Below are 19494 nucleotides of genomic sequence, written 5' to 3'. Positions count from 1 at the left end.
TGTAGCATGAGCCTTAATATAACGTCGCTCTGCTGCAGTCTGAGGCCGCCACACGGGTGTCATCAGCCACGTCCTCTGCAGGTAGCCCTTGTCCCGAAGGAGCCATCCCTGCAGCCTCTGTGTACCCTGGAAGACTGCAGGGATCTATGATCGATTGAGAATGTAGGATTCGTGCACACTCCCTGAGAACTGTGCACACACCTGCAGGATGCTTTTGTGGTGGTTGCACACCAGCTGTATGTTCAGCAAATGGAATCTCTTGTGGCTGACATAGTTGACCATGTGTTGTGGCAGAGATCTAAGCGCCACGAGTGCAGTCTATCACACCAGGCACCTGTGGGAAGCCCAACATCTTGGGAACCCGAGATCTGGGCAAATCCAATCTCTCTTGCATTCTAACTTTCCTGATCCCAGGCGAAATGCATAAAGTTATGAGCCTTCACAAAGATGGCATCTGTGATCTCATGGATGCATTTGTGGGTGGCGGCTTGTGATATCCCACAGAGGTCATCTGCGGAGCCCTGGAAAGGAACCACTGTTGTGAAAATTGAAAGCCACAGTCACTTTCACGGTCACTGGTAGTGGATGCCCTCCATTTCCTCGTGGCACCAAACCCTGCAGTGGCTGGCAGATGTGACCGATCAGTTCCCTCAACATGCACTGTCTTCAGCAACACTGGTTGTCAGTCATCTGCAGGAATGAAAGGTGGGCGTCTATAGACCCTGGTCTAGCTCAGCACTGACAAGCGACGGCTCACTGTGGCTCTTCGGTGGCATGTGCAGAAGCCCCAGCCGCCCCTCCCTCAGCACAGCCAAGCGCCTCAGTCGCTCTTTCCTCAGTTGTCTCTGCTCTCTGTACGCTACGTGGCATACAGCTAGCTCACCAGGCTCCATGCTCCTGGCGTACCCTCCCTGCAGGATGGGGGAAGAGCGAGAGGGCGAGAGAGCAAAATTAGTTTCAGTTCAGTTGAAGCCAGGATTCCAGAGAAGCAGGACAGCAGAGGGACAGATAGCAAGTCCCAAACTAATGTTCAAGCCAGCTGCCAGGAGAAGCTGCAGAGGAGAGGAAACTGCAGGAGCAGGTTCCAAAACTCAAGAAGAAAATCCCCAAATCCAGGGGAATGGAACAGGGAAGACCCTAGGACAGTCTAGTCAAAAGGAAAAGGACAGGAAGCTGGAAAAGGTCCTGTTCTGTGAAAGTGAAAGTAAGGAGCATAGAGGAAGGCTCCAAATGCCAGACCTAAAGGGAGAAAGTTGCAGGACGCAGTAATAAAGCACTATAGGTTTGCGAGAAGCCAGAGGTCCAAGGAAGGTCTGTAACTCTTTACTATGGGCATGTGAAGCAGTGCTGTTCTGCTGGCACAGCTGAGTCAGTGAGACAGAGTGCATGGAAGAAAGCCTGAACGCAATGGGTGATCCAGGGAAGAGGAACATCAGAAGGAGAGTTCAAAACCCTGGAGGTGAGCCCTTGTGGAGGACATCTGAGAGGAAGCATCATCTGGGAGAAGACTTCAAGAGTGGAGACTGCAATCCCTCCTATGAAAGATGGAGCTCAGTGAGACTGATTGGCTCATGTTGTGACAAGCGTCTGTTGGGAGTCAAGGAGAAATCCATAGCATCTGGTTGAGGTGGCATCTGTCACTTGGTTTCAGAGTGTGGTGTGTCTGACCACAGGTTGCCTATTGGTGTACATGGACTGTGTATTTACTGGGAATATTAGAGTATAGGATAGCTGTTGTAACTTATGTTATCCTTACAAATCTGTAAAGGTATAGTTGTAGGTGAAGGAGTATAGCAATAAGTCATTTTTTCTTGTTCAGTAACTTTTTAATTTTTTGTTAAAAGTTCATCCTGTGACTCTGTTCAGTAGCCACTCTCCATGTAACTAAACAAAAAATATAAGTTAGGATCTATCAAGCCGGATTCCACCCCAAGATCTGGCTTGTCCAGCAATAACATCAGCTGGGATTATAACAACACCAAGATTTAGATCATTCGTATATATCAGGAAAAGCAAGGTTCCCAATACCGACCCCTGGGGAACTCCACTACAAACCTTCCTCTAGCCTGAAAAATATCCATTGATTATTACCCTCTGTTTTCTATTTTTCAGCCAGTTTTGTATCCATGTTGCTACTGAGCCTTTTATTCCATGGAGCTATTCCATGAACTTCTGAAGTCTACTGTGTGGCACTATATCCAATGCCTTTTGAAAGTCCAAGTACACCACAACAACAGCATTACCCTCATCAACCCTCACTGTTACCTCTTAAAAAAACTCCAGCAAGTCAGTTAAACATGATTTCCCTTTTAGAAATCCATGATGGATCTTCCTTATCATCCCATACTTTTCCGTGTGTCTACTAATTCTATCCCGAATATTTTTTTCTAGAAGCTTCCCCTACCACTGAAGTTAAACTGACTGGTCTGTAATCGCTGGGCTTATCGATACAACCTTTTTTGAACAAGGGCATAATGTTTGCAATTCTCCAGTCCTCTAGTACCACTCCCGAGTCTAGGGAAGACTGAAAGATTATGGCCCTGCGATTTCCACTCTTACCTCCTTCAATATCCTTGGATACATCTCATCTAGTCCTGGTGGCTTATCAATTTTAAGTACCGACAATGTATCCAATACCTTCTCCTTATCAATTTTGAACCCTTCTAGGTGAGAGTTTCCTCCTCTGGCACCATGGCCTCAGAAGCATTTGCTTCCTTGGTAAAGACAGATGCAAAGCATTCATTTAACACCTCAGCCATGCCCGCTGCCTCCAAGTGTAAATTCCATTTTTGGTCCCTAATTGGCTCAGCTCCTTCTTTTACCACCCTCTATTTGTGTGCAGATAGAAGACTTTGGCATTCCCCTTTATGTTGGCTGCCTCTTTGCTTCTCTTATTTGCTTTTTCACCTCTCTTCTGAACCTTCTGTGTTCCGCTTGGTTCTCAATTGTATTTTCTACCTGTCACAAGCACACCTTTTCTTCTTTTTCTTAATTTATATCTCCTTTTTCATACAGGGAGCTCTGGATTTGTTTGCCATACCTTTCCCTTTTGAGGGAACATACCTTGACTGTGCCTGAACCATTTCTTCTTTGAAGGTAGCCCATTATTCAGCTGCAGTTTTTCCGTCAACCTTTAGTTCCAATCTATCCGGCCCAGCTCCTTTCTTGCCCCATTGAAGTTGGCTCTCCCCCAGTTAATTATTCATACTCTGGATTATACATTGTCCTTTTCTACTGTCATCCTAAACCTACAATACAATGATTATTGTTTCCTAAATGTTCCCCCACTGACACTTGATCTACTCATTTCCAGGAACCAGGCCCAACAGTGACTCCTTTCTTGTTGGATTGGACACATACTGCTGTAGAAAATTCTCCTAAGCACAATCTAGGAACTCTTGCCCTTCTCCATCCTTTACACTACCACTGCCCCAGGCTACACGTGGGTAATTAAAGTTCCTCATTATAACTACTTCATAATGCCCATATCTCTCTGTAATTTCTCTGCAGATTTGTTCCTCTACATCCTTCCCACTAGCTGGCAGTCTATAGACCACACCGAGCAATGTAATTGTACCCTTTTTGTTCGTTAGTTCTAGCCAAATTGATTCTGTTCTTGAACCCTCTGGGACACCCTCATTCTCCAGCACTGCAATGCTCTCCTTAACCAATACCGCCGCTCCTCCTCCTTTCCTATCTTTTCTGAACAACTTGTACCCAGGAATATTTGACACCCACTCCTGCCCTTCCTTGAGCCAGGTCCCGCCAGCCCGGGAACAAGTCTGGTGCATCTTCATTGTATTGGGTCAGAATCCTGGAACACTCTCCCTAACAGCACTGTGGGTGTACCTATACCACATGGACTGCAGGAGTTCAAGAAAGCAGCTCACAATCACCTTCTCAAGGGCAATTAGGGATGGGGATAAATGCTGGCCCAGCCAACACCCACATTCCATGAATGAATTAAAAAAACAATTCCCTCTCTGGCAATAATATCCTTCCTAATGTAAGGGGACCAAAACTACACACACTACACCAGGTGCAGTCTAACTAAGGTTCTTTACAACTGAATCAAGACTTCACTACTCCTGCACTCAAATCCTCTTGCAATAAAGGTTAACATACCATTTGCCTTCCTAATTGCTTGTTACACCTACATGTTAGCTTTCAGTGACTTATTCACGAGGACACCAGGTCCCTTTGTACATCTACACTTTCTAATCTTTCACTATTTAAGAAATATTCTGCACATCTGTTTCTTCTACCAAAGTGATAACCTCACATTTTTCCACATTATATTCCATCTGCCATGTTCTTGTCCATTCACTAAGTCTGTCCAAATCCTCTTGAAGCTGCTTTGCATCCCCTCACAACACACATTCCCATATAGCTTTGTGTCATCATTAAACATTCACTCCCTCCACCACTGACGCACAGCGGCAGCAGTATGTATCATTTACAAGATGCATTGCAGAAACTCTTTCGACAGCAAGTTCCAAACCTGCGACCACTACCATCTAGAAAGATGCATGGGAACACCATGCAAGTTTCACAGCCACACACCATCCTGACCTGGAAATATATCACCATTCCTTCATCACTGTTGAATCAAAATCCTGGAACTCCCTCTCCAACAGCACTGTTGTACCTACACCATACAGTATGTAGCAATTCAAGATGGTGACTCTGTCACCTTCAAGGGCAAGTAGGGATGGGAAACAAATGCTGGCCTTGCCAGTGCTGCCCACGTCTCAAGAATTAATTTTTTAAAACTCCATGTATTTTCCTCAGGTTCAGAGAGACTTCTTGCTATTTACAAACTGAAATGTTTCTTCACCTGCCTAATATTCAAATTGTAGCTATTAGTGGAAAACATTGAGACAGTTATTGAAACTACAATTTTGATGGTACTAGTTTGTGTAAAAGGGACGTGCAGCTCCATGTGGATTTGAACAAGTCAAACGAGGCTATTAACTGAAAAGATGTGTTCTTCCTACACTGCAGTACAATTTCCCAAACTGACTGGATAATGAGGATATGTACAGGTAAATGTTCCAGCAAAGCATCTGCAAATACCACTCTATCCATGCTGTCCCCAAGTATTTAAAACATAGAAAATAGGAGCAGGTGGAGGCCCTTCAAGCCTGCTCCACCATTCAATATGATCATAGCCAATCCTCTCATCTCAGCACCATTCTTTTGCACTCTCCCCATACCCCTTGACTTAGGATAAGGTCAATACCACAGTAGGTTTTGCTCTTGCTGGGTTAGATTTAGGGTTATGTGGGGCCAGAGCTATTTCCGTGCAAAATAACTGATGAATTGAAAGGATAAGAAGGTACAGCCAGAATTATAAAGAATTGGCCGCAATCCACAATGCAAATCTGAACACTGTACTGGAGTCAGGACATTGAATAAAGATAAATGTTTACTGTGATTGAAGTGGAATCTATTGCCCCCTCGTCCTCTTGCAGAGCTACATTGAGATATCGTGATGATTAACAACTTAAGCAGCAGCAGCTTTGTATCAGATTTACTGAAGAGATCACTATCAGAAAGAAACATTCCAGAAAGGAAAATGATAGAAACCGGCACCAGTGCTGATATTTTCTTAAAGTGGCGAGAGCAGATGGAAGCAAATCATAGCTTTGGAAGAAAATTTTACCTTTAGCTAATTGGAAAACCTCAATTACAATGTCACTGCACATATGACAAGTGCAATGGCACCAGCACGTTTTTGAAACTTGGCTCACTGAGAGAGTCAGCAGCTCATGTTTTACATCAAGACAAGAAACGTACTTTGCAACAATCTGCAATAATTCCACTTGATGGGCTATGCAGTGGAAACCTAATAGAGGGGGTTTGATGGCGTCTCAAATTTCCTGATAACGGTTGCTTTGAAAGCAGCATCAGCACAGTTCAGGATACACTTCATTCTCTCAAACTCTCATCTAGTGACGATGGGGAGCATAAACAAAAATGGGGAAAAATGATTCTGGACAATCAGGGGACATACTCAAATAACTTAGTAATTAAATAGTAGGCTCTGTGATTTAATCTCCATGGCCAGCATTTTATGTTTGCAAATTGGAACTACTGACATCCCACGCGCAAGTATAATCCAGCATGGTGGCATTGGGTCACAAACCAGGTGTCAGATGTTTCCCCATCATATGGTAGGCGGGTGGGAGCCTAAAATTGGCAACCCACCCTCCATTGTAAAAAAATTATTGATGGGCAATTGAGCTTGTTAACTAGACAATTGACCTGAATATTACACTGCCCACACCATAATGCAGTTAGCATAAGCAAATGGGTGAGTGTGGAGTCTGCCTTTTCACCATCTGTGGTGAAAAAGGTGAAGAAGTGGGAAGCCAGGGGTTACATCCTTGGTCGGGGGGAGCCATATACACAACGGCATCCATCCCAAGATGATACCTCCCTAACTTAGTACCTCCCCACCTGGCTTCCAAAACCTGCCTCTCCACTCCCTTCCCCTTGCACATCCCCCTCTGATCCCTCTCCGCCCAAAATTCCCATCCTCCAGGGTCCATTACTCTCTTCTTCCTGGGCCTACTTGCAGTCCCAACAGTGGCCACTACTGAGCGCAGGCACTGCTGAGACTGCGAGAGTTGCCAGCGAATCGAACTGGTTGGGAGCTCTGAAGGTTGAGTCTTCCTGCCACTGAGGGATGGAAGCCCCATTTTCTGCTAGTTTAGCCCACTTGCAGCATAACGTCACTGTGGAGAAAGCAATATGCACCCACCGTAAAATCCAGCCCCTGATTACTGGCAGTCTTTTTTTAAATATTAGCAAGACCAGGTGTTCCAACATCCCTTCCGGAACAATCCTGAAGGATTACCTGAAGAAAATACTGAACTCACCTAACTGCAACGGTGTTTAAGACTTAAAATTTTGTCAATTGCCACTAGTTCAATAATCCCTGCAACAAATGCATTATTGTATAAGCAACAACCGGCTAACAGATACAACGATGGGCATGTCCCAGCACTCAGGCTCACTGTTGCCAAACGCATGGCTGCAAGCTATTAAAGACTGGTACAAAACGTTGCTGAAATTTGAAGCAATGCACAGAAGTAATGGCCATTGCATTAACAGCAACAATTAGGTGACATGCCTATACGAGGGAACAAATAAATTGTATTCTGAAAATCTAGCAGTGAGGATTAGTACAAAGTGTGAACCATCAGACATGGAATCAAGTGTCAGATTGTCAAGAGAATGAGTGCCAAAATATTCATAAAGTGACACTCATGAAGCATTCCAAAATAATTGTGGGGTGAATATGTAGCTTCAACTCAGTCCTGATATTTAACTCTGTCCTGACACTACAGGAGTGCTCGCAGAGATAGAACTGAATTCCTTAAAGAGTAAAGTGCAGGGGAACACTGAACGTAACATGGATAAGATGTAGCAAAGACTTGTTGATAAGAACATAAGAAATAGGAGCAGGAGTAGCCCATACTCTATGCTAGAACCTCATCCAACGTTCAATATGACCATGCTGATTTTTAGATTCAATGCCACTTTCCTGCCCTCTCCCTATGTCCCTTGATTTCCTGAGACATCAAAAATCTGTCCATCTCAACCTTAAATATATTTAATGATGGAGCAACCACTACTCTCTGGGGTGGAGAATTCAAATTCTATTTTCAGTGTGACAGCACCTTGTTGTTCTGCTCACTGAAAGCCATAGTTAGTCTGTGTAGTAATTATGGTTTTATTTAGTGTATAATGTACCTTTAAGAATAATACTTGTTAGGAAAGATCACATGATCTGTAGTATCCAATAAGAGTAGTATGGACCTCAGCAGACGGTGTAGAAATAGAGTTGGAGTTGAAAGCACACGTGTTCGAGTACATTGTAAATAAACTTAATGTTTCCACCCAAGAAGCGTCTGCAGTTCAACTCTATTACTGATAGTACAACTCAGTCACCCTACAACAAACTGGCAATGATCATAAAACATGACTGAACAGAAGAAATCAAATCAAAAAGAAATCAGCACTGTACCTCACCCAGGTGATTGTAAGTAGCGAGCTCCATTAGAATTGAAGAAGTTATCCTCTCTTAAAATGCCACAATTTGGGAGAATTGATCCTTTTGAGCCAGCCACTAATGATTGCTCTCAATACTTAGAACGCCTCACATTTTTTTTTAAGCGAATGAGATTACAGGGGAAGAGAAGAGGCGAGCGATCCTCACATGTGGGATCAAAACCTACAGTTTGATTCAAAGTTGACAGCACCCAGTGCCCCAGACTCAAAAAATTTTGATTAATTGGTGGACCCTGTGAAGAGTCACTTTCAACCAAAGCCCTCGGTCATGATGCAAAGGTTCAGGTTTGATTCCTGAAATAGAGCACTTGGTGAGACAATTGCATGCCACATGGCAAATTTGAAGCAGCTAACAGAGCATTGAGAGTTCAGTACAACTCTGAATGACATGTTCAAAGGTTGTTAAGTCTGTAGTGTGAAAGAGGGCACTTTTCAGAAAAGATTATTGCCCGAAGTGAATCAGGATTTCAAGAAGGTGCTAGAGATAGCGTTAGACAAGGAAAGTGCTGTCAGAGATTCACAAGCAATACAGGGTGTGCAAAATGGCGCCGTTCTACACATCAGGTGGGAAACCTCAAACGAAAGTGGCGCAAAAAAGTGAGACTCAGTCGAGAGTTGGGAAATAGCCCGCGCTAGCTGACGAATAAAGAAAAATAACTTAGCGGTGAAATTGAAGCATAATTTTAATAAGCAGCCTTTTAGTGATTGGCAGTGTTTTTTTAAAAAATGAATGCTACTATTGTCACAGAAGTGGACATATGATGAGGCAGCGCAAGGAAAGATTCAAGCGGCCTTGTAAACAAAAGAAGAAACCCAGTGAAATCTACAATGTAGAAGAGCCTGAAGCAACAAATTCAGGCATTTACTCATTTAATCTGAAAACTGGAACGACAGAACCAATGTTTGACACAGTGAAGGTAAATGACAAACCTATTAAAATGGAAGTAGACATGGGAGCTTCCACAACTATAATTGGGGAACATACAGTTATTTGAATTATGGTGAAGATCAATTAAGTTTGGAATGAACAAGCTAAAAACATACATAGGTAAAGACATTAAAGTAAAATAAATAAGCAAACTGTCCATTATGGAAGCCAATGGGCAAATCTACCAGTGTTGGTATTGAGAGGCAGAGGAACAAGCCTTCTAGGATGAAACTGGCTAAGGGAAATCAACCTTGATTTGCTACCGAGGTTCCAAAAGGAAGCTGGAAGCATTCCTGTTTTGAAAAAGGAGTGTATAAGGACTCAACAACCTGAAGAAATGCAGGCTGTCTTAAGCCAAAACCTGGAACAGCAGAAGAAACTTGAAGAGATTCTGCTTGATGACAGAGTTCGAGACAAGGTGAGCAACCTTCACAGGGAAAAAGAAAACCTGTTGAAAGACCTTCACACACGACAAGATTCCTTCAAATCAGAGTTTGTACCTCTGGAAAGGTATGAAGAGAAACGGAAAGAATTCAGCACTTCTCTGAATAAACTGAAGAATCAGTTGGTAGAGAAGACACAACAATGTTCAATTTTCCAGGAGGCACCAAACAAATACAAATACAAAAAAAGGAGAAGGAAGAGGTGAAGAATCAGCAAAATGAAGCCAAAGAGGCTTTGGAAGCATAAGTTGCAGAATTTTCCAAGAAGCAGACAGGTAATGAAATTTTGGGAGACTCAGCCACTGAGTTGGCATCTGACAGAAGTCTGGCCAACAGTGAAGTTAAAAAGGAGGCCAAGATTAAAGTCTGCACTAGAAAGAAGGAAGAAGATACCAAAATACTAATAGAGCTTTAATTCTGACAGCAAACAAATACATTTTCATAGATAGGCCTGGAAATCAAATCGCAAACGTTGATGCCCTTTGTCATTTGCCTTTACAAGAAAATGATGAGCACGTCCCAGTTCCACAGGAACTTGTTTTACTGTTAAATTTCTCAGATTCCTCACCAGTATCTGCTCGACAGATCAGAGACTGGACAGGTCAGGATCAAGTCCTATTTTGAGCATGAGAACAAAGTACAGAATGGTTGGTCACAGGAGCCCGTACCTGATGAAATGAAACAGTACTTTAAACAGAAGACATGAAATAAACAGCCAGGATGGTGTCTTATTGTGGGGAGCATGAGTAATAGTTTCTCCAAAGCGAAGGGTGCCATTTATATTTGAACTACACAGTGCCCATCTAGGAATTTCCCAAATGAAGACCATAGCACGCAGCTATCTATGATGGCCTGGAATGGATGGCGAAATAGAAAGTTTAGTAAAGCACTGTGTGTAATGTCAGCAACTACAAAAGTTGCCAGTGACAGCTCCGTTACACCCATGGCAGTGGCCAGGTAGACCCTGGGTGCTGTTACACATTTACTATATTGGAGCTTTCCTGGGAACAATGTTTCTGCTCATTCAAAATGGCTGGACATAGATAAGGTGAAGTCACCAACATCAGGCGCTACAATTGAGCAACTACGTCAGAGTTTTGCCATTCATGGACTATCAGAAGTGGTCATTTCCAATAACGGCACAGCATTTACGAGTGCTGAGTTTCATGGGTTTATCAGCCTCAGCAGTATCACTCATGTAAAAACTGCACCGTAACCCCCTCCCTCAAATGGACTGGTTGAAAGGGTGGTTCAAACATTCAAGGCAAGTATGAAAAAGCTAACTGTAGATTCCTTAGCAACCAAGTTAGCATGCTTTCTTTTTCATTGCAGGACCACCCCTCACACAACAACAGGTGTCACACCTGCGGAGTTATTGTTGAAACACTGTCACAGGATGAGATTGAGCTTAATAATGCTGAAGTTAGAGGGGAAGGTGTAAAGGAGTCAGGGAAGCCAGAAAACTGGACACAGTTGGCATAGTCGAGAGAGGAAATTTACCGTGGGAGAGCTGGTATACATGAAAATCTTCAGGGAAGGACCAAAGTGGTTACCAGGTGAAATAAGTGCAGTGACTGGACCTCTATCTTACCACATAGAAGTGGAAGGCCGGATCATCTGTAAACATGTGGACCATTTAAGGAAGAGAGAGATAAATCACCAAGCTTTGGCTCCACCAGTGACCATGACTGGGTCTGCTTTTCCTGCTGAAAATATTCAACCCAGGATAGACGTGTCTGATGTTCCTGTAAGAGTTGAGGATACAGAACTGCAAGTGCCCACTGAAGCTCTTGATATTTAGGCAACTCCGGGAAAGGAGGCTCCCGACAAAGAATCTGAAGCTGTGGAGCTGCAACATTCCACATGTACCAGGAAATCACCTGAAGGACTGAACTTGTAAATGCCTTAGCCAGTGTAAATATTATGTTGTCTTGAAAAATATGTACTTGTAAATATAATATGTATAGCTGAGTTAAAGGGGGAGGAATGTAGTAATTATGGTTTTATTTAGTGTGTTATGTACCTTTTAGAATGACGCTTGTTAGGAAAGATCACATGATCTGTAGTAATCAATAGGAGAGTAAAACAGGCTACCTCAGCAAATAGAGTTGAGTTGAAAGCACATGTGTAGTTGCTGCTGGGTCTATTATAAATAAACTTAAAGTTTCCACTTAAGAAGTGTCTGCAGTTCACTCTATTACTAATAGTACAACTCGGCCACCCTACAACAGTCAGTTACTAGTGGTTTCCCCATCATGAGAAACCGACAGTAATGCATAAAATTAATCAGGCTGGCTGGGACCTGACAGAATGCCTTGGCACTGACAGCTAGAAGTTAGTGGGATGCATTAACTGACTGACTGACCCTGCAGTACACAGGGAAGAGAAACTGACTCTGCACACTGCCTCTGCCTACAAAAGGTACAGTGGGAGATCAGGAAAATCCCAGCAGAAATTTCATCCCCAACCCCCACCCCGCTGAACCCTAACACTACTGGATCAGACCACAGCAAACTTGGGGTGGGGGGGTGGGGAATAAGGAGAAAGGATTCATGAGCAGATAAGACCAGGCTCGATTGTCATGTTTCCCATGATGAAACTGCCCATCATTAGGTTTAGAGTTAGGATAAGAATGACCATTTCAGAGGGAGGCACTGGCCTCAGGAAAGAGGAGCAAAACAATGAGGGAAAGACAGTTCAACAATGTTAGTGTAAACTACCTAATAAACGGAATCATCAGCGTTTCAGTGCAGCTTTGAAACTGGTCATCTTCTGCCCTTTAGCAAATGGTACGCAGATAAATCAAACAAAATCATGGGAGAAGAATCCCAGAAGATAACTAGACTGATCTAAACATGCGTATTTTCAAACACTGGGACATATGAAGCAGTGGAGTGAACTAGCATTTCATGGTGAGCTTTCCAATTATCTACAGAGACACAGAATGAATTTGTGATTCAATGTAACAAGAAACAATTAACATCGAGCTGGAAATTGCATTCACAGCACCCTTGAATCGTTGATACAGAGATTACAAGAACAACTTATCTTTATATAACGCCCCAGGGCCCTTCACAGGAGCGTTATAAAACAAATGATGGCACCATTCCACATGAGGAGATACTAGGTCTGATGCCCAAAAGTTCAGTCAAAGAGGTAGGTTTTAATAAGTGTCTTAAATGGGGGAAAGTGAGGTAGAGAGGCGTAGGGAGTGAATTCCAGAATTGCAGCCTAGGCAACTGAAGGCACAGCCACCAATGGTGGAGCAATTATAATTGGGGATATACTAGAGGAGTGCAGATATCTTGGAGGGTTCGGGGGTTGGAGGAGATTGCAGAGATAGGAAGGGACAAGGCCATGGAGGAATTTAAAAACAAGGATAAGAATTTTAAAATCAAGACATTGCTTGACTGGGACAATGTAGGTCAGTGAACACAGGGGTGATAGTGGAATGGAACTTGCTATCGGTTAAGACATGGCTAGCAGAGTTAAATCTGAGACTGACTGACTTTAGTAAGGGATATGGGGCAAAGACATGTGTATGGAGTTAGGTTACAGATCAGCCATGATCCCATTGAATGGCAGGACAGGCTCAAGGGGCTGAATGGCCTCCAGTTCCTGTGTATGAAGGAGAACTGCCAGTCCCTGCATTCTGATTATCTGCTAGAATTTCCTCAGGCCAAAATAAGACATTTTGTACAGCTTGTGTTGTATGTGCATGGATGAAGCCTGTGGCATCATTAACTGCAATGATTAATATTTTCATGAAGTCATATTGGTGGTTGCTTCTCCATATCTGACCTCATTTTCTTTATTCTTCCATGGGATGTGGGCATCACTGGCAGGATCAGCATTTGTTGCCCATCCCTAATTGCCCTTGAACTGAGTGGCTTATTAGGCCATTTCAGAGGGCAGCCACGTTGCTCTGGTTCTGGAGTCACATGTAAGCCAGACCGGGTAAGGATGGCAGATTTCCTTCCCTAAAGGACATTAGTGAACCAGATGGTTTTTATAACAATCAATGATAGTGACCATGAAACTATCACTGAGACTAGTTTTCAATTGCAGATTTTATTAATTGAATTTAAATTCCACCAGCTGCCATGGGAACCTGTGTCCCCAGACTATTAATTAGCCTGGGACTCTAGGATTATTAATCCAACGACATTGCCACCATGCCACAATCTTCCCCCCAGATTTTTGATGGAGGTTCTCAGTGAGGAGGTTGTCATTTCAGTCACTCATGTTTCAGTTAATATACTTTGATTTGAACAATATGACATTAGCATTCAAAGCAGAGTTAAACGTTAGACATCTTACAAAGGTTGGATATAGATGGTAATTTTTTAACTCTTCATCAGAGAATTGAGTTGAAGAGATTACAGATTCATCTGATGCCGTTTGACTGATATTCCTTGTTTAGTTTATGGATTTATTATTCCTGGTGTTAATTACAGCTCTGAGTAATTATGATGCTACTTTCAAATAATTATCAGTTTTGTACTGAGCAGTGAAGCTTATATCCAGCAAAACAATGAAAGATTAGCTGGTTAAAGACATATGGCTCTTTGTCAGAAATGATTTTTAAATCAACATCCAAATCAATATTTGGCAAAAAATCTAAATAGAACAAGGAGGTAACAGATTTACACTAGCTACAAGAGGTGATGCTGATCTATGCTATTGTTTGCACGGTTGGGTGCAAAATTCTGTCTCTTCAAAAGGATTTCACATCTTTGAACAGCATTCCTGAAATATAGTCAGCCATTCTATAAAGGAGTCCATCTCCATCCTATCAATATTTTAAAACCCTGTCTGGTTTCAGCCAGACTATGGAAAGCACAGAGAAAGCCAACAATGAAATTAGATTTGAAACTGAAAACAGCAAAACAGAAATAGCAGCCGGTGCAACATTTCCAAAACAATCAAAAGTCTCAAAGATAACTGATCCTATGCACATATAAATGAAGTAATTTTCTCATTTTGGGACACACACACTCTCTGAAATGAGCTAGCAAACCACTCAATTGTATCCAACTGCTACAAAGTCTACAAAAAGGAATGAAACCAGATGGAATACCCAATTGAGAGGAAATTCCCAAGCTTGGCCGTGAAGAAGACACAGAAGATAATGCTTTGGTGGAGACTGTTTATTGCAGAGCTTATCCCTCCAATCTAACACCTTCTCCCCCAGTGCTGGCTGACTCTTCTCTATAGACGCATCGGAGTATAATTAACCAATCAATACCCAACACCTGTTCACCTTATCCTACTAGGTATTTAACATCCATCAACAAAACCTATTAGATACTAACACCGACATTGACCGAGGCACCAGGAACGTCAATGGCAAACCCAGACCTGTGAACCTTGCAAAGTACCCCTTATTAGCATCTGTGGTTTGTGCCAAAATTGGGAGAGCTGACCCACAGACTAGTCAAGTAACAGCCTGACATTGTCATACTCATGGAATCATACCTTATCCATTTTCACCATCCCTGGATATGTCCTGTCCCACCGACAGGGCAGGCTCACCGGCTCAGTGGTATACAGTCAGGAGGGAGTTGCCAACAGCAACTCTGGATGCCATAAAGTCTCATGGCATCAGGTCAAACATGAGCAAGTAAATCTCCTGCTAATTACCATATACCACCCTCCCTCAACTAATGAATCAGTGCTCTTCCATGTTAAACACCACCTGAAGGAGGCACTGAGGGTGGCAAGGCTGCAGAACATACTCTGGGTGGGGGACTTCAACGTCCATCATCAAAGGTGGCTCGGCAGCACCACTACTGACCAAGATTGCCAAGTCCTAAGGACATAGCTGCTAGACTGAGTCTGCAACAGGTGGTGAGGGAACCAACAAGAAAAACATGCTTGACCTCATCCTCACCAATTTACCACAGATGCATCTGTCCATGACAGTATCGGTAGGAGTGCCTACAGCACAATCCTTGTGGAGACGAAGTCCCACCTCCACATTGAGGGTATCCATCAAGTTGTGTGACACTACCGCCGTGCTAAATGGATAGATTTCAAATGAAACTGGGCATCCATGAGGTGCTGTGGGCCATCAGCAGCAGCAGAATTGTATTCAACCACAATCTGTAACCTTATGGCATGGCATATCCCCCACTCTACCATTACCATCAAGCCAGGGGATCAATCCTGGTCCAATGAAGAGTGCAGGAGGGCATGTCAGCAACACCAGGCGTACCTAAAAATGAGGTGTCAACCTGGTGAAGCTATAACACAGGACTACTTACATGCAAAACAGCAAATGATAGACAGAGCTAAGCGATTCCACAACCAACAGATCTGACCTAAGCTCTACAGTGCTGCCACATTAAGTCATGAAAGGTGGTGGACAATTAAACAACTCACTGGAGGAGGAGGCTCCACAAATATCCCTATCCTCAATGATGGAGGAGCCCAGCACATCAGTGCAAAAGCTAAGGCTGAAGCATTTGCTGCAATCTCCAGCCAGAGGTGCCAAGTGGATGATCCACTTGCCAGAGGTCCCCAGCATCACAGATGCCAGTCTTCAATTTGATTCACTCCACCTGATATCAAGAAATGGCTGAAGCACTGGATACTGCAAAGGCTATAGGCCCTGACAATATTCCGACAACAGTACTGAAGACTTGTGCTCCAGAACTTGCTGTATCCCTAGCCAAGCTGTTCCAGTACAGCTACAACACTGGCATCTACCTGGCAAAGTGGAAAATTGCCCAGGTATGTCCTGTACACAAAGTAGGACAAATAAAACCCAGCTAATTACTGCCTCATCAGTCTATTCTTGATCATCAGCAAGTGGGGGAAGATGCCATCTACAATACTATCAGGCAGCACTTACACAGCAATAACTTACTTGATGACGCCCAGTTTGGGTTCCGCCAGGGCCACTCAGCTTCTGACCTCATTCCAGCCTTGGTTTAAACATGGACCATTTGCAAGGTGAGGTGAGAGTGACAGCCCTTCACATCAAGGCAGCATTTGACTGAGTGTGGCATCAAGGAGCCTTAGCAAAACTGGAGTCAATGGAAATTAGGAGGAAAACTCTCCGCTGGTTGGAGTCATAACTAGCACAAAGGAATGTGGTTGTGGTTGTTGGAGGCTAATCATCTCAGCTCCAGGACATCACTGCAAGAGTCCCTCAGGGTAGTGTCCTAGGCCCATCCATCTTCAGCTGCTTCACCAATGATCTTCCTTCCATCATAAGGTCAGAAGTGGGGATTTTCATTGATGATTGCACAATGTTCAGCATTTGCGACTCTTCAGATACTGAAGCAGTCCATGTCCAAATGCAGCAAGACCTGGACAATTTCCAGGCTTGGGCTGATAAGTGGCAAGTAACATTCGTGCCACACAAGTGCCAGCCAATGACCATCTCCAACAAGAGAGAATCTAACCCTTGACATTCAATGGCATTACCTTCACTAAATCCCCCACTATCAACAACCTGGGGGTTACCACTGACCAGAAATTGAACTGAGCCAGCCATATAAGTACTGTGGCTACAAAAGCAGGTCAGAGGCTGGGAATTCTGTGGAGATTAACTCACCTCCTGACTCCCCAAAGCCCATCCACCATCTACCAGGCACAAGTCAGGAGCCTGATGGAATACTCTCCACTTGCTTGGATGAGTGCAGTTCCAACAACACTCAAGAAACCCTTGACACCGTTCAGGACAAAGCAGCCTGCTTCATTTTCACCACATCCACAAACATTCACTCCTTCCACCACCGACGCAGTGGCAGCAGTGTGTACCATGTACAAGATGCACTGCAGCAACTCATCAAGGTTCCTTAGACAGCACCTTCCAAACTCACGACCACTACTATCTAGAAGGACAAGGACAGTGGATGCATGGGAACACTACCACCTGCAAGTCCCCTCCAAGCGACACACCATCCTAACTTGGAAATATATCACTTCACTGGGTCTTCCTCCCTAACAGCACTGTGGGTGTACCTACACCACATGGACTGCAACAGTTTAAGGAGGTGGCTCACCACCACCTTCTCAAGGGTAATTAGGGATGGGCAATAAAAATGCTGGCCTCGGCAGCGACACCCACACACCATGAAAATAATTTTTTTTTAAAGAAATGAGTAAATAGGCATGGAGGTGACATATGGGTCATGGAAGCGACTTACAGAGTGCCTTTTAAACTTACCTTTCACAAGGTTCCCAAATCCAGACGATGCTTCATAACTCCTGTGGGGCATAGTGAAGCTGACCGATTCCACAAAAATTGAGGGGGGCTACGAAATGCCTACCCGCACAATGGCCAGGGAGTCCAGGGTCTGGGCTCCCTACCCACATCCTTATCCCACGCTGCAAAAATAGCCGACACCAGGGATGGGGGCAGAAGTCCAAGAATCGGGTCTCGCCTGCTGTATTTAAATGGGTTTGGAGTCCCTAGACTTGACGAAAATCCAGGCCATCGACATACACAGACACAGATAAACACGCAAGCTATAACATTTACGTATAACTCTCAATGTTCTATCAGATGTCAGAAAGAATGCTAACATGGAGGTCAACAATGGTCATCTCTGATGATCAATACCAGTTCAGACCCATTGCAAATACAACTGTCACAAGCTGCTGAGGGTGTGAATAAACCTCTGCTTCTTCCAAAAACAAACAGCCAAGAGAAACCTCCATCCATGGCTCACAATCTGTACCCCAACTGGTAAATACACAAACATCTTCATACCAAACATGTCTGAGATTTGTTTGTACAGAATTGCTGTGATGTTTTGTTGATTTGAGGCACTGAATACCTGTGACATAACCTCCAAATCAGCCAGTTTAAATTCACTGTTTCATTTTTGTTAAAAAGGCAAACAGAAACTAAAATTATCTGTGAATAAACAATTTTTTAAAAAAAGAGTCTGGGGACCTGTTATTGTCCTTATATTAATCTGAAACCATCCCCTCTCATCTTAAACATTCACTCCCTCCACCACCAACGCACAGTAGCAGCAGTGTGTACCATCTACAAGATGCACTGCAGAAAATCACCAAGTCTCCTTAGACAGCACCTTCCAAACACACGACCACTACCATCTAGAAGGACAAGGACAGTGGATGCATAGGGATACCACCAAGTTCTCCTCAAAGCCACATGCCATCCTGACTTGGAAATATATTACCATTTCTTCAAAGTCAAAATCCTAGCAAGTACTGTAGGAACGCTTTCATCACATATACTGCAGCAGTTCAGGAAGTCATCTGATCACCACCTTCTCAAGTCTGGCAAGGAATGGGTAATAAATTCTGGAATTGTCAGCAATGCCCACATCTGAGAAAGCTTTTTTAAAAAAGCTATACATGTTTAATTATTTTAAAAATTATTCTTTCACAAGATGTAGGTGTCGCTGGCAAGTCCAACATTTATTGCCCATCCCTAATTGCCCTTGAGAAGGTGATGGTGAGCTGTCTTCTTGACCTGCTGCAGTCCATGTGGTGTAGGTACACCCACAGTGCTGTTAGGGAGGAGTTCCAGGATTTTGACCCAGAGACAGTGAAGGAACAGCGATATATTTCCAAGTCAGGATGGTGAGTGGCTTGGAGGGGAACTTGCAATTGCCCATCTGCTGCTCTTGTCCTTCTAGTTATAGATCCTGGGCTTGGAAGGTGCTGTGGAAGGAGCATTGGTAATTTGCTGTATTGCATCTTGTGGGTGGTGAAAACTGCTGCCACAGTACATTAGTGGAGGGAGTCAATGTTGAAGGTGGTGGATGGAGCACCAATCAAGAGGACTGCTTTGTCCTGGATGGTGTCAAGCTTCTTGAGTGTTGTTGGAGCTGCATCTATCCAAGCATGTGAAGTCCGATATGTGCCTTGTAAATGGTGGGTAGGCTTTGGTGGGGAAAGGGTCAGGAGGTGAGTTACTCACCACAGGTTTCTCAGCCTCTGACCTGCTCTTGTAGCCACAGTATTTATATGGTTAGTCCATTTATGTTTGGGTCCTTTTGTCTTGAACCCAGCTCTTAGACACACTGTAGACAGACTCTGATAGCTGCTTAACAC

The 19494-nt window shown here is 43.6% G+C and overlaps 1 protein-coding gene across 1 annotated transcript in view; it reads right to left on the bottom strand.

Annotated features, from left to right (window-relative positions):
• Positions 1-19494, bottom strand: part of sh3gl2a (SH3 domain containing GRB2 like 2a, endophilin A1) — a 173730-nt gene that overhangs the window by 147188 nt on the left and 7048 nt on the right. The gene's annotated exons all lie outside the window — the stretch shown is intronic.

Source organism: Carcharodon carcharias, chromosome 4 (assembly GCF_017639515.1).
Source record: "Carcharodon carcharias isolate sCarCar2 chromosome 4, sCarCar2.pri, whole genome shotgun sequence".
NCBI lineage: Eukaryota > Metazoa > Chordata > Chondrichthyes > Lamniformes > Lamnidae > Carcharodon > Carcharodon carcharias.
The sequence above is the reverse complement of the archived record's forward strand: the minus strand, read 5'-3'. Positions and strand labels throughout refer to the sequence as shown.